At 43.0% G+C, this 11,504-nt stretch overlaps 1 long non-coding RNA gene across 1 annotated transcript; it reads left to right on the top strand.

The window, feature by feature from the left end:
• Positions 1 to 5,891: 5,891 nt before the first annotated feature.
• Positions 5,892 to 10,717, top strand: LOC144945728 (uncharacterized). Its single transcript, XR_013639715.1, has 3 exons — positions 5,892 to 5,955; positions 6,536 to 6,655; positions 9,849 to 10,717. It is a non-coding gene; the product is annotated as an uncharacterized LOC144945728 (long non-coding RNA).
• Positions 10,718 to 11,504: the final 787 nt, after the last annotated feature.

Below are 11,504 nucleotides of genomic sequence, written 5' to 3'. Positions count from 1 at the left end.
GCAGTGTGCCCAAAGGCACAACCGCAGACGGGTTACATCCACACTAGATGTGTCTTTGTGTCACCGCTGCCTCTGTTAGGATGGCCACCTTTTCTCAAACCTATGAGTAGGTGGTCTAAATGACAAAATGGCCACAAATGTATTTCTTATCAGGTTGTGGTCTGAACAAGGCTGATATTTCTTTGCGCGTGCATTGCAGGCCTACACACACAGTTTTTGTTCTGTTGTGAAGGGTTTTTTTTCATCATTTACGGATTGGAATTATCTGTGGTTTGACGAGCAGGGTGGTGTGATGGTTAAAACGCTTGTCTCACGTTCCGGAGTTTGTGAGTTGTATACCTGCTTTTACAGTGAGGGCCTCATGGATAGGCATTTGCACAATTGACCGCTTAAATGCCCGAGCATCTCAAAGCGCCTTGCATCAAATCTCAATGATTGAAAATACCCTGCTGTAGCTTTCTCATGACAGCTGCCCCAGTGCAGCACACCGCAACACAGCACCAGTCTGCAAGTGGCCATTCGTCTGCGAGTAGAATCCGAGAAGTTGCGTTTGGTTATTTCAATTTTATAATTTTTGAAAGTAATGTTTGCTTAAATTTCGATTTAAAGCTTTCGTGACTGCAGGGATCCATCTTCTTGGTTCTTTCGGTAGAAGGGGAAAAAAATACGTGACTTTACCGAAAGAACCAAGAAGATAATGTTTTCTTGTTAAAACCATGATGCTGGCACGATTGGCCCAACGTGAAGTGATCTTCCATTCCTGTTGTGATGCGGACGGTGCATATTGATGGTTAGTGCAACGTCAGTGTTAACCAGGGCGGCCGAGGGCTTGAACCGCAAACCTCTGCAGCAAGTGGTGAACGTGCCACCCGCTCGGCCACGTCACTGAATTTATCACAATTAACGGTGATAAAAATAATAATAAAAAATCCACGAACCCACATGGCTTATTGAGAAGTTAACTACCTCGCCTGATATACAGGGGGTCGTGGGTTTGATACCGACCCTAACGCCTGCTGTATATTTGGAGTTTGCACGTCTCTCTCTCTCTATCCCTGTGGTTGTGGGGATTTTTCTCCGGGTACTGGGTTTTTCCATTCCAAATTTAGAATCATCATGCGTGTAGAGTATTCGGCTGCTATAAATTTGCACATGATAAGCCACTTTGTTGAGTTATCATTTGTCGGCCAGGCCGCTTCTCTGGACCTTACCCGCTAAAATGAAAAAAATAGTTAACTTTTTAGTTTTTGTTATTGAAACGTTCATTTTATGTTCCGTTTTAGTGCACTCTACACGTGCACAGAACACATTCACGTTGAGACAAATTGATCTGTTTAATGGAAATGGCATTCTTCAAAGAGCACCAAAAAAATAGGGGCATGTTTCTTGGATTTAGGGCTGACACGATATCAATTGGGTTTTCATTGGACTTCAACCGCAAGATTGTGGAAGAGCGCACAGGTGCATTTTCAGGAGTCAGGCTCAAGCTATCGCACGAAACCTTGGGCTGATGGATGCAACGATATGGAAATAACTCAAAGACAAGGCTGATGCTCAAAGCCATGCTTCGGTTAAGTAAATTGTTATCAGAGTGTCTTTTTTTTTTGCACGATGCATGATCAAATGTTCAGCTGCACGAAGGTTTGATTTCCAGTGGAACAAAATATTTCAAACAAATGCCCCCTTTTTCCTCGCAGCTGCAGTAGTTTGGATGTGTCTGTTTGAACTGCGATGAGAGACCGAGGGTATGGGGTAAGCACATTATATTAATTATGCCAAAGCACACGAAGTGTACACGTTGCACGTACCACACCGCGAGAGTGTTTCTCTTTATTTTTGACGTTCGGTGTTGGTGGCTCGTTGGGTTATGGTCAGGGGTTAGGGTTGGTGGCTTGTTGGGTTAGGGTTGGTGGCTTGTTGGGTTATGGTCAGCGGTTAGGGTTAGTGGCTTGTTGGGTTAGGGGTTAGGGTTGGTGGCTTGTTGGGTTAGGAGTTAGGGTTGGTGGCTTGTTGGGTTAGGGGTTAGGGTTGGTGACTTGTTGGGTTAGGGGTTAGGGTTAGTGGCTTGTTGGGTTATGGTCAGCGGTTAGGGTTAGTGGCTCGTTGAGTTAGGGGTTAGGGTTTGTGGCTGGTTGGGTAGACAGTTCAAAGCAAAATCAAAAGGAAAAGAGTTCAACCCCTAGATAGGGAATCATTTAAACCTATCACTTCTCCAGGGTTGATAGAGGGTGAAAGTCATTCACATAGCGGTGCTCCCTTCCACGTGCCCACCATACTGTAGCTGGCAGTCTTTTATCGCGCAGGTGTGTGAGCCTATCATTCTGCCCTGGGTCTCCAGGAACCTCTGGGCAGCCCTGGCTTCACCACGTGATGACCAAGTGCCCGGTGCATGCCAGTTTTGCACAGTGCAGAAGTGGCAAGGACACGCCCCTTGCAATCACCCCAGCGGGTTCTGGGTAGAAGTCGTTCTGGGGGGGTATACCCACCACACGTCACAGCACTCTCATTACGGCCACACACTTAAATATGAACAGATGCGGGGGTGTAACGACGCATCCGTTGAGCAAAATTGATTCTCACGCTCTTGCAACGTGCGTAAAATTGTGCGTGTAATTATTTTACAAGGTTTACAAATGATACGTAAATAGCCAGCACGGTGACGCAGTGCTCGAGCGAGCGGCTCGCGATCGGAGGGTTGCGAGTTCAAATCCTGGTTAGGGATGGAATAAATAAATCATTCATCCACGGCCGATAAAATTGGTACGCTTTTTTAGGGAAATTAACAGTGTATAAATGTGTCAGTTTTTGTACCAGATGAAAGGGTAAAAACCTATTACTATATTTTGCTACTGGTAAAGGAGGTCTCATAGTGTAAATGCTTGCCCCGAGCTCTCAATACTCTGATTGTGCGCTGTTTTTGAGTTGTACGCCTTTTGGCGTCATCTGGTCCAACACCAATGGAGACTAGGCTCTAAGAAAAGCTGTCTCGGGTGTGGACCAATCAACTTCAAGGACAGTGCATATCATTATCAGAGTTGTTTCTTTTTGTTTGCATTTTGACTGCTTGTGTTGTGGTTATTGCAAACATGACCCCTTGTATAAAGGTGTCAGTTTGTGTACCAGATGAAAGGGTAAAAATCCTGCATAATGCACGGGCATAATATGACTTTGAAACCCCCCGCCCACCTCCTACGCATTTCACAAGTAGTGACTAATCCCATATCTGCATTTCCCATAAATATGCTAAATTCATCTTGATATGCAAATTATTTTGTCAAGGCGCTCTTCCCCCTCCAACCCAACTTAAATATACGCTCCAAGCCTGGTGGTGTTTCATTCAGACTCTGTCTTCCCGACAGACCTGTTCTTCACCTAAGGACGGCTGCTTGCGTTGTTGCCGAAACGTCGTGAGAATTATTTTATTATGTTTTATTTTTATTATTTTATTATTTCCTTTCTACGTGACTTTACCGAAAGAACCAAGAAGGTGAAAACCCATTACTGTAAGTTAACAGTGGTTGACCTCTAGAGGGACTCGCCCCCGCCATAGGAATGTGGAAATTCCACCACTGGCTGAGGGCTGTAAACGGGAAATACGCACCAATGCCTTAATGCTCATATGAGCAGTAAATCACTTTGACCTTTTTTTTACATGTGCATATATATATCACTATGGAAATGTTACTTTCATGCTAATGCAATGTCCAAGAAAGAACAGCGAGAGACAGCGGACGAGACGGATACTACAAATTCATGTGGAAGTAAATGAGAAACGAAGAAAATGATTCGGTTCTTGAGTTGAATCGTGACCTCAATTCATGGAAAGGCATCAGGTTGCCGGAGGGGAGATTCATTGCGCAACATCATGTGTGACATTTGCAAATGAGTAATCGGTGAACAGAATTAAAATTTTCACCAAGTAAAAAAAAAATCAATGTGTTTTGTAACGAGTGTAAATGTAAGAACGCGTAAAAAAGATAGCATCATTGCATAATTTCAATTCACATTAGCTTGTGTTTTCTGCATAACGATGTCTGAATATGTCCTTGTCTCCATTACTTGTAGTCTAGAAATATAAACTGGAAAGAACAATAGTGCTTGCTCAATTAATATTCTTTCGAATTTACAAACATATTTATGTAGATTTTGTTTCTCGTACCGTACGTAGCCAATCGTGCTAATCGGAGGTGCGTGGTTACGGAGGGGAAATCACTTAGGGATTATTATCCAGGAAAAAAATATAATAATCCATAATGACGTGGTAATGTAACATCTAAATTCATGCAAACATTACCGTGCAATCCAAGTGTGCTTCTGTGGATCGGACTCAGGATAACGACTTCTTAACACGCATGCTAAATTATTAATTGCTCTGAAATATAGTTTTGAATTGGCACCAAATTGGAAAATGAAGAGCTGAATTCATATTTAAATAATTACGTGGCATTCATAAATATAAGAGAGTATTATTAAGGAAAGTATATGCCGACTGTTTAAATACCGTGTTGCAAATTTAGGACAACTCATTTGGATTCAGTCCGTGCATTTCGTTGATAGAAGGCAGCGCTGCATGCCTCACAGGAGGAATTAGAAATTCTGAGACAAATTATTCTACTCAGAGATTAATTATAATGCTCGGACGAGTATGCCGAATATATCTTACCACACTGGCGTGCCTATCCTTATTCTATATTAAAGCAGTACGTAACGGTGTGGCTTGTATAAGACACGCGCAGGTTAAATTTCGATTTAAAGCTTTCGTGACTGCACGGATTCATCTTCTTGGTTCTTTCGGTAAAGTCACGTAGAAGGGAAGTAATAAAATAATAAAAATAAAACATAATAAAATAATTCTCACGACGTTTCGGCTTGCGTTGTGGCCGAAACGTCGTGAGAATTATTTTATTATGTTTTTTTTTTATTATTTTATTACTTCCCTTCTACGTGACTTTATGACACGCGCAGGTGTCTGTGTTTTCACACCGGCAATGGGGCAGCACTGATCTCTCCATTGGGCTGCCCCTGCACCAGCGATGGGAATTCCACGTTCCCTTTGGCCGAGGGCAGTCTCGCCGTAGAAAGGTTTACTCACGGTGGACTTCCCACGGAGCAAAATTTTGGTCCGCGGAAGAATGATGCCAACGTCAGTATGTTTCGAGCACCGACTGTGTGTGTTTGTGTGTGGAGAGCGGTGCTCGCTAGCAGCGCTTGCCCCAAATTTATGTTGAGGCTATACGGGAGATCTTTGTCTTTAGGAGCGGTCTGTAGCGGTTAGCTACACTACCGCTCCGGGTGGCTCGGAACCCAGTAACCCGGGTTTGATACCCGCTCACGATCAATAATATTGGCTATTATGTGAAACGGTCCTGGGCCTACCCTAGGTTGATTCAGCCTCAAATGTGTATGTAGTGCAGTGTGTCAACATCGCCACTGGGGAGACAAAGGCGGCCGGGCGTGGTGCTGGCCACCCATCCACTCGTGTGCCGTGCCGGCCTCCATAGGTGCTCGCTAACAGCACTTGCCTCAACGGTCTGTTAAAGGCTACATGGGGGGTCTTTAACTTTGTTTAGATGATAAACTGCACGTCTGGAGTTATCCATATGACCTCAAATTGCCCTCGGAACTCAGCGTAAGGGTATTGCTGGGTTCAACTTATCTTGAAATGAGAATGTGACCTGACATTTTTCACCACTGGGGAGCGGAGGGAGTGTGGTGTTTGGTGGGGCATTGAGCTCTGTGTGTGTGTGTGCGCGCGCGCGGCAAAACACACTTCAATCAATTGCCCAGACCAGCTGAGCATACCGTCCGAAAAAGCCACACGGAGGCTTCCGGGAGACCTTTACTTCTTAGGCACAGTAAACATGAATTAATGGCAGGCTGGTGCGGAAGAGGGAAGGACGAGTTAAAGGGGAGGAGAGGTCAGTGTGGAGGGAGACGTTACTGGGACCGAGGGAGGTGGGTGAGCCGTTCAGGAAGAGCGCTCGCGTGATTCACTGCCATCGGAGTGGGCAGTTGTGTTCATTGCACAGCATTGAAGTGGGCAGTTGTGTTCATTGCACAACATTGAAGTGGGCAGTTGTGTCCATAGCAGAGTAATATTTTACGGATGCCTACATAATGTACACGATATGTATGAGTGTGCGTTGATTCCACTGATTTGCCTGAATTCATTTGGGAGAGATAACGATGTCGATGATGATGATGATGAATGAATATGGTGATTGAATTTCGATTTAAAGCTTTCGTGACTGCAGGGATTCATCTTCTTGGTTCTTTCGGTAAAGTCACGTAGAAAGGAAATAAGTAAAGAATAAAGATAAAACATAATATTATTTCCCTTCTACGTGACTTTACCGATAGAACCAAGAAGATTGTGATTGAAGTTTAGTTGCATTATTCCTTATCTATGCAATATTTATTGGTGTACTCATAAATGTCATGGGGGTTTTATTTTTCACAGTGTTCTGTCTAATATACGTCATACTGTATGAGTTGTTGATAATGATTACTACTGTGCACATGCTTGTTTACCCAGGAAAGCCTCAACTGAGTCTCAAGACACTCTCTCGGGAGGGTCCTGTAATTGCTTCTGGAGGCATAAGCCCTCAAACTGCAACACCACACAGTGCAACGGACACAAGCGGCGTTAAATAATGTACGTGATTTATAAGCGTGCATCGTGTACCCATCCTCAGATACATGTTGTTTGAATATTGACTAAAAATGTGAGAATTTTATATAAATGATACGGAAAGATTTGAGTAAATAGGATGACATTTTGGAGAAACCCTATTCTTTTCATACCTGGCATACAGTGAACTTGAACTTTTTACCACATTCTAGATTTGAAGCTTTCGTGACTGGAAGGATTCATATTCTTAGGTTTTTTCGGTAAAGTCATGTAGGTAAAAAATAAAATTAATAGAAGTAAAATTAAAATAAAATACAAATCACGACGTTTCGGAGGCAACACGAGCTTCCGTCTTCAGGTGGAACCGTCACGTCGTGATTTTTATTTTATTTTTTATTTTACTTTTATTAATTTCATTTTTTACCTACGTGACTTTACCGAAAAAACTAAGAATATGAATACTTTTTTCCCACAGTTGAATCATCACTTTTAGTGAAAGTGAATTTTACGGTGACATTGACGAGATGGTGGTTGTGATCGGAGTAGTTTGAGGAGCGACACAAAATAGATCTTCCAGTCGGCAATTCAAGGATACCGCGGTGGCTAGGAGATGCTAACTGCCTCGCCTGCTCTACAGGAGGTCGTGGGTTCTATCCCGACTCTGACGCCTCTATATTTGTCGCCTGCGTGTTCTCCCCGTGGTGGCACGGATTTTTCTCCGGATCCTGTGTGGGTTTTTTGTTCCCACCACAGTTAAAATGAACATTTTCGATTTAAAGCTTTCGTGGCTGCAAGGATTCATCTTCTTGGTTCTTTCGGTAAAGTCACGTAGAAGGAAAATATTAAAATAATACAAATAAAACATAATACAATTATTCTCAGTGAGAATAAAAATAAAACATAATAAAATAATTCTCAGTGATAATAGTTTTATTATGTTTTATTTTTCTTTTTTTATTATTTTCCTTCTACGTGACTTTACCGAAAGAACCAAGAAGATAAAATTAACATGTTTGTAGTTCATGCTATTGCCACGTGATAAACCGTTTCGCCGACCTTTCATTTGTGGCCGGGTCGTTTCTGAAAAAAGATCCATATAGCTCAGTGGGCATTACCTGTTAAAATAAAAATAAAGGTTTCCTTTTTAGTCTGACGTTTCAAGCCATCGCACCATCACCAGACCACGTGATGGCATAGCAGTTTCATCAAGGCCACGTGTCGCTCTCCATATCGAGCCCCCCCTCCCATACCCTTTGAACGCTCCTCAACGTTTGCGGGTAAACATTGGGTGAACGTCTGGGAGCGGCGATGAGAACGCAGCACGATGTGACAGCGCATGAGGGGGGTGGGGGGTGCGGGGCGAATGGCTGCGTGTTTTTTTTTACCGCAATCCTCGCCCTTGTAATTGCTTTCATGGCTTGGTATGTGCCTTGGACTTTTGGCATTTCCTCAGCATTAAAGTTATTTGCATGCAAATTGGCGTCGGGGAGAGGAAAAAAAAATCGCAAATGAATTTGCCTCGCACGTGTATGGGAAATCTATGGTTCGTTTAAAGGGGGCTGAATTTTTTTTTTAAGCCAGGGCCCTTCGCACTCACACGAAGGTGACCGGCAGAAATGACAGCGGCACACATTTTACATTTTTTTTTGGGGTCTGTGCATTCCCGACTGCCTGCCTATACTTCTTAACCGTGTCACCGCGGTAATGGAAATACAATTTTAATTGCTTGCTCTGCTCTATTTTGGTTAACATTTTCAGCAACAACAAAAAAACTGCTCTGTTCGGTGAGATTGGATGAGTTTAACACGTAGGCTTTCGCGACCAATGTTATTCATAATCAACGTTTTTGGGTTTAGATCGCATTATTACCAGCGAAACGTCGTACTCAAATTGTAAATGTTGTGGCTTCAACACACCGGTGGGCTCAAGCAGTGAACTATTTGTCTTTTGTCAACGTGACACATTTTTAATGATTGGCCGTGTCGGGTGGTGGAGGGTTACGACACATTTATAAATAACGCGATCTAAACCCAAAAACGTTAATTATGAGATTGGATGAAACGCCCGTTCAACACCGAACCTCATCGGGGCCTCGTGAAGATGAGGCTTGTCAATCTTCTTAGGCGTTCCTGGCCAAGTGAAACAATGTAAATTTTAATCTTAATTTTAATCTTAATTTTAGAACTTTCGTGACTGCAGGAATTATTATTTGGTTCTTTCGGTTAAGTCACGTCTAAAGATAAAATAATAAATTAAATTAAATAATAGAATACGACGTTTCGATTGCAACACAAGCAATCATCATCAGGTATAATGAAATAGCGACATAAAATCTAACCAGAAAAAACTATAGACAGACATATTAGCAGACAGATATCACCAAGATACATAGCGGGAGCAACACAGGTAACAGAAAGAACCAAATAATAATGTACATTTTAACAGTGAGATTTTGGATAACGACCTAGGCAAATTGCTTTTCATTCTAGATTTGAAGTTTTCGTGACTGCAAGGGTCCATACTCTTTGTGTTTTTTTTTGGTAAAGTCACGTAGGTAAAAATATAAAATTAAAATAAATTAAATCACGACGTTTCGGAGGCAACACAAGCTTCCGTCTTCAGGTGGAACCGTCACAGCAAAATTACTGTATCAAGTGGCTTACGTAATTTGTATCAAGTGATACAGTAATTTTGCTGAAGACGGAAGCTTGTGTTGCCTCCGAAACGTCGTGATTTAATAAATTTTTATTTAATTTTTTACCTACGTGACTTTACCGAAAAAACCAATGAGTATAAATTGCTTTTCGATAACCAATTCACCACTTCGAAACGCGATTGCTTCGAACCTTCGGGAACATGAAGAAACATCCTTTGTAAGCATTGTGTTGGTAAGGTTGGGAGTCCCTCTCAACAGAACCGTAGATGGCATTTGGTATTTTCAGCTGCGGTTCCAAAAGGAAAGAATCCCTCTGCGTTTTCTCTCTAACGTGCAAAAGCACATTCGTTATGGCACCGACCCAAATTCAAGCTTTTGAATATGGCTTTTCTTGATGGATTTCAGTCCTGTGGGATCAAACAAAAAGCTTTTTTTCAGTACTGCGTAACCCTGTTTAAATAATGTGAATAAATCATGCATAGATTGCACATTTTAATTATTATTACCACTATTTGCACTCTGTTTCCCTACTAAAACAACAGTCCTCTGATGTTGTTGCAGGGCGACTGCCTCCAACTGCCCAGAAGCGTCCTTCATGAGCCTCCTCCACACACACAAAGACAAAGATCCCCCGTATAGATGTATCAGACTGTTGGGGCATCTATGAAAAATGGCACGGCACACACGGGGGTGTGAAGCCAGCACCATGCCCGGTCGCCTTTGTCTCCCCATTGACAATGCTTACACACTGATGGGTGTCGTGAGCGGGAATCAAACTCGGGTGGCTGGCTTCAAAGCCCAGCGCGCCAACCCCTACATCACCGCTCCCCACAAAGACAAAGACAAAGATCCCCCGTATAGCCTTAACGGACTGTTGGGGCAAGTGCTGTTAGTGAGCACCTATGATGTCCAGAACAGCTCACGAGGTGGTGGGTGGCCAGTTCCACGCGCAGCCGCCTTTGTCTCTCCAGTGGATATGTTTATACCCACCGCACCAGGTACTCATTTGAGGCTGAGTCGACCTAGGGGAGGCCCAGGACCGGTTCAGATAATCGTCACCGATGTTGGCTGTGAGCGGGAATCGAACTCTGGTGGCCAGGTTTGTAGCGCAGCGTAGCGCTAACCGCTACACTACAAAATAACACCCTACACTGACAATCAAACACACACACACACTCGCTGACACATGCACATACATACAAACACACACGCACACTGACGCACGCACACACAAGCACACACCTGCTGACACGCACACATCATGTGAAATTGGCAGGGTGCATCAGGCGAATTTGCAGGAGTCTTGATCGAGGGTCAGGTGTGAGCTGCCGGTCGGCTGCCTTGGGACTTACAATCTATTTTCCCAGTCACAACAAAAAAAAAACTCCACAATAAACCACCGCAATTTCCTAAACCTTCGAGATCGATCAGAACGGATATTGTATGATTGAATAAATACCGACATTCGATGCACCTCTGTGGAGTGATTGTGTGTGCCATGCGAGATATATGAAGACAGCTCGCGTCCCTTGATCAAAGTTATTGTGTGCGAGTTTTTTTCAATTCCTACATATTTGATCTATTATTCATTTCTTCATTTGCCTTTTTGTACAGCACAAATGCTTGGGATGTTTGGCCAATTCAACACCACATGGATTTGGTAGTAGGTTTTTACCCTTTAAACTGGTACAAAACTGACACCTTTATATAAGGCATCATGTTTGCAATAACCACAACACAAGCAGTCAAAATGCAAACAAAAAGCAACAACTCTGATAATGATAATGATATGCACTGTCCTTGAAGTTGATTGGTCCACACCCGAGACAGCTTTTCTTAGATCCTAGTCTCCATTGGTGTTGGACCAGAAGACGCCATGCTTACCACATGGATTGTCTATCAGAAGCCGAATTGCTGTTCTACTTGCAGGCCTCTTCCTTAGTCTACGTATCATATATAAGCCTATTGTGCATGCTATGGATCAGTGTTATGCATGAGTGCTTAGTCTATGAGCCATATGTATGTATGTGATGGCAATGTTTGTTTCAGCCAAATACAATTCTATGGGTTCCTAAGTAAGATGTTGCGTCTCATCTAAGTAAGCATACATTTATGGGTCAATGTTGATGTACAAACCCAGTGTGAATCTATGGGTCCTATGTTACAATACAAGGCCCAATGTAAGGTTGTGGGAGCAAAGTCAGTCATGAACAGGCT

Source organism: Lampetra fluviatilis, chromosome 38 (assembly GCF_964198595.1).
Source record: "Lampetra fluviatilis chromosome 38, kcLamFluv1.1, whole genome shotgun sequence".
NCBI classification, from domain to species: Eukaryota; Metazoa; Chordata; class Hyperoartia; order Petromyzontiformes; family Petromyzontidae; genus Lampetra; species Lampetra fluviatilis.
This window is presented reverse-complemented; position numbering and strand designations above follow the sequence as displayed.